This window comes from Carlito syrichta, unplaced genomic scaffold, assembly GCF_000164805.1.
Source record: "Carlito syrichta isolate Samal-C Ts95f unplaced genomic scaffold, Tarsius_syrichta-2.0.1 Scaffold304609, whole genome shotgun sequence".
Classification (NCBI taxonomy): domain Eukaryota; kingdom Metazoa; phylum Chordata; class Mammalia; order Primates; family Tarsiidae; genus Carlito; species Carlito syrichta.
In genome coordinates, this window is record NW_007248705.1 from 65,422 (window position 1) to 70,807 (window position 5,386).

Below are 5,386 nucleotides of genomic sequence, written 5' to 3' on the forward strand. Positions count from 1 at the left end.
TACATTTTTCTTAAGATATTGAAACTTACCAGATCATAAAGATTCATAGAAAGCTGTTTGTCAGCTCTTAAGGTTCTGGCTTTGATTTTGGGGACTCTGTTTTTTTTCCATTTCTCGTTAACAGACTGATAAGGCAGACTATGGTGGAAAATTAAAAAAAAATTTTTAGTTTAAAATCTGCACTGATAATCTTTTAAAAATTTAACCACTTTAGCGCCATCTTGTGGATCAATTATATATTTGTAGGGATCAAGCCTGTTAAATGCAATCAACAGTATAATTCTTTTTTTTCCTTTTTGTTATGATAAAGACCTTAAGGTGCTTTCAGTACAATGGAAAAATTAAATTTTTAAATTTTACTATAGTACTTAAAATTATAAATATTTAATAGCTCAATAGTTAATTTTAGGAGGCAATCCAAAGGTTTACCTGATAAATTTGAGGTTATTGTAATAAATAATTCAAGCCAAGACCAGCCAGTAGAAACAGATGGTGCTTCTGGAAGAGCCTGAAAATTTTCCACTCTTAAAAGAACATAAACCTTCTGTTTGGAGCTGTGCAACTACATGGACTTGTGTGCCGGCTTGTAAATCTATGAGGTTACTTTTTTTGTGATCTTGAGTCACATTCTTTCAACTTGATGCTTCTCAAGGTATGGAAAACAGAGGCTAACTCAAAACACAAGAGAACAAGTTCTGGTTATTCTCAGTTTGTATTGCTATCTTTCTTCTTCCTGTGATTGCTTCCTGCTCCTCAGTTTTGCATGTAAGAATGTGTATTCCAGTAAGAGGACAAAAGACATTTTAGCAAGCTTTTATTATACCTAAGCCCAGGTTTAACTCCCTAAATAACTGAATAGGCATATAATCCCATGGATTTCTTAAGGCAGTGAGTCGAGTCTAGATGGATTACAACATTTTTTTTCCCTGAGCCTTTTCAAATGAATAGCAACACTTCTGTGGACAATTGTGTTTGAGAGGTTACAAATAGCTTTGATGAATAATCTGAAGCAGAGAGAAAATAAATATGCAAGTAAAGAAAGAAAATGAAAGAAAAAAATGAAGTGAATCATGTGATAACACCTTGATTTGAACCATCTATTCATGCTGATAGGTTGATTTCTTTTGACCTATCCAAAAAAAAAAAAAAAAAAAGTTGATAAAGCAGTATACATTTAACATTTGGTTGGTGAAGATGAACTTGTCAAGATTATTTTTTTAATGAGGGAAAAGCCATTGACTCACAAAAATTACATTAGAGAAACATGTAAAGTAGATACAAGGTTCATAATTGTTACTTAATTTATAGGTTTCAATTTTTATTGTTAATTTTTTGTAACTATCCTATATTTATCTATAATTAAACAGATTATTTCATAATAAAATGCAGTTACTTACACAGATACATTGTCTGAATATTTGTGTCCCAAAAAGTTGTTGACATTAAAAACTATAAGGATTCTCCAAACACTGGTAGGATGTAAATAAACTGGGTCACTTGTACACTAGATGTGGAAATGTAAAATGGCACAGCTACTTTGGAATACAATTTGGCGTTTTCTTAAAAAAATTAAACATGCAACTACTACGCAATTCAGCAATTAATTATGTTCCTGGCGCTTACCCCAGAGATATAAAATCTTATGTCCTGTATAAATGTTTACAAGAGTGCTGATAGCAGCTTAATTTGTAATAGTACAAACTAGAATCAACCCAAATGTCCTTCAACAGGTGAGAGGTGAAACAGACTAGTACATCTATACCATGGAATACTACTCAACAATAAAAAAGGAACAAGCCATGAATACACACAACTTGGATGAGTCTCCAGAGAATGTTGCTGAGTGAAGAAAGTCAATCCTAAAAGGTTGCACACAGTATGATTCTGTATTTAAGTAACATTCTTGAAATGACAAAATTATAGAAATGAAGAACAGATTAGTGGTGGGTTTAGAATAGGGGAAGGGCTAAGGACAAGTGGGTGTGATTATAAAACGGCAGGGGGTGATAGAAGTCATCTGTGTCTTGACTATATCAATGACACCATCCTGATTGTGATGATGTATTATAGTTTATTATAGTTTTGCAAAATGTTACCATTGGGGAAAAATGAATAACCTGTACATGAGATCTCTGTATTGTTTCTTAAAACTGTGTGCAGTCTGTGATTATCTAAAAATAAAAGTTTACTTAAAATATATAATAGGATAGCTCAGTGTTGAATGGATGAGCATACTCTCAAAATACACATTTTCCAAACTCTCCTATATAGATTAAGCCTATTGATTTACAATTTTGGATCATACCATGCAGCATTCTGACTGTGAAAGACATAATTTTGATACACTTTTGTCATTAAAATGAATTTTACTGTTTCACTGCAATATTTTTGTTGTGAAAATGATTGCATTACTATTAGTGAGGAGAAGAAAAAGAGAAAAGAAAATCAGTGTTTCCTATTGTAAATAACATAATTCATTAAGGAAACAGATATTGGTAAAGTGAGTTCATCTTTTGTGTGTTTTCATCCCCACAGTTTAATAATATAACTTTGAACTATATAAATAATATAATTTCAATAAATTCAGATGAAACAGAATTGTTTTTAATTAATCTTAGACAAAGTTAGCAGACCAACCTTTTAATATGTTGACTGATTTCTGTTACCTCATCTCCATAAGTGGCATTATAGAAGGTCCATTACTAATCTTTTCCAATTAGAGTTTTGGGGGAATGGTTTTCTACATCTGCAGTTATTGCATATGTTGAGAGAGCTAAGAGGTTCAAATAAGCAGTGTGTCTACACAAAATCTACAAGAGAGTAAAATATTCAACCAACTTCAAGTTCCATGTATCTAATATGCCATTCCATGTGTCTAGGAAAACTGACTTTATTTTACCAAATAGTATACTGGATATTTAAGTTGTCATAAATTAAATCACAATTCTCAGCTAGTTTTTAATCTCAGAATTAAGAACAGAATCAAAATATCTTCCTAGTGACTCAAAGACACTGTCATGTTTACGTGTCGAATGTTGTCCTGGATGGTTGAACAAATTCTTCCAACTATGGAGCAGGTGACAACTGTATCTCACTGCTACTCTACAGAGTCAGCATGATATCATTTGGGACATTAGCTGATACAAGAAATTATTTAAACACCACATTGGGATCTTAGACATTAAAAAGAAATATTTCTATTATAATATGTACAAATAAAAAATGCAAAGCAAGTGAAGAACTATCCAACACTGGGATGAATTAATTAGATAATTTGAATTTTTAAAAAACTGTTGCTAAGTTTCCTCATTTATTTATGATGCTTCATAACTGGCTCCACCCTTAGCTGATGGATAGATACTTGATCTCTTTTAAAACATCTAATCTCCTTTTGACTTTTTGGCATAAACTCCCTGACAAGTGGATTTGTTTTCTTTTTGTGACCCGTGACTTTTGGAAAGGTTGCACCCCTGGAAGCTGTGGTGACTATTATAGTCAGAGCTGCTTTTCCTGGGCTTTGTATTTTGTCACAAACAGTATTTCTGTGATTTAGATTAGGAGAGAGGATATATATTCTGATATTTGTGTTCTGTGTGTTCTATGGGACTTGAAAGATTAAACAAGTTGATATATATATAAAGTGCTTGGAATAGTGTTTGACAATTTAGTAACTGCTAAATATCTTAGCTATTATTATTATTATTACATTTGCTATTATTACTATTATTTGCTTGGCTCCTTTGTTGGTGAATATTTCCTAAAGTTAGCACTGCAGTGTCTATATTTTTTACTCATTTTCAAGGACATTATTGCAATTTCAAACAGCTATATATAATTTTGAATTTTAATTTCAGTTCTAATATAGAAGATAATTAAAACTGTAAAATATAACATGCATTCAGAATCACCCACAAAATAAAAATATAGCCTAAAATTTGTTACAAACTGAACACCCATGGAACTCACTCAGGTCAAGAAACAGCAGATTGTCACCTCCTTAGAATCCTGTTTCCACACCTCCTCCCAGTTATTGTCCCCTGTATGTCTACTAAAGCTAACTAATACCTTGACTAATATTGTGGTCTTTGCTTTTCTTCATGGTTGTATCCAAGTATATGTCCATAATCCTTATAGTTTTGTCTATTGAAAACTTATAGGGCAACCCCCTGGGGTCCTCTCCCACTGTGGGAGCTTTTCTGTCCTCTCAATAAATCGTGTTTTAAAAAACAAAAACAAAAAGCTTATGTGTATTCCATGGATACACAATTTTTTTACATCTGGCTTCTTTATCTCTTTGGTTCGTTTGTAAAAATCAACCTGTGTGGCTGTCTGAGTGTAGTTAATCCATTTCACTGTGACATAGATTCCATTGTGTGAATATATTATAATTTATCACTTTCTATTGATTGATTGACATTTGTGCTGTTACCAGATTTTTGGTATCATGAATAATGATGCCATCAACATTTTTGAACATGTCTCTTGGGACGCATGTGCACACATTATTGTTGGTTATATGCCTACAAGTGGGTCATAAGGCATATATAGCCTCAGATTTAAACGATAGTTCTAAACTGTTTTCATATTATTTCTGCTAACTTTGCTCCTGTTATCAAGAGGGCCCACCCTTTCACATTCTTTCAGATACTGATAGTATCTGACTTTTTCATTCTTGTTGGTTGTTGTAGTATCTCCTCTTGGCTTTCATTTCCATTCCTCTCATTCCTTATGACGTTGAACACTTTTGATATTCACCAGCCATTTGGACTCTACTGTGAATCACTTGCTTAAGTGTACTGCCCATATTACTATTGCACTGTCATTTTCTCACTGAATTGTTGTGGAACTGGGACTCTTTATGGTGTCTTGAAAATCAGAAGTTTTGCACTTTAGTGTAGCCCAATGAAGTATCAGTTCTTTCTTTCATGACCTTCCATGATTAGACTAAACTTAAGGTAGTCCAACTTATTAACCCTTTATTTCATGGTTTTATATTTTGTTTAAGAAAGCTATCCTTTGTCACAAGGTCATAAATATTCTCTAATATTATCTTTTAGAAGTGATATAAATCACCTTCATATATTTGTATATGGTGTGTGGTAAGGGTCAAGTTTTTTTTTTTCTCTACATGGGTATCTAATTATCTCAGCACCATTTGTTGAAACGACTATCCTTTCCTTGCTGTTTTACAGTGCCATGTTAGTTATAAATTAACTCTCCATAGATAAATGAGTGTTTCTTAAATCTCTGTACTGTTCCATAGATATATGTATCCATCTTTGTGTCGATTCCATACTGTTTTATTTTTTAGTTTAGTTTATATACATCTTGACATCAGGATAATTTTGGTCTTCATTATTTCCATAAAAGCTTGGAATCAACTTGT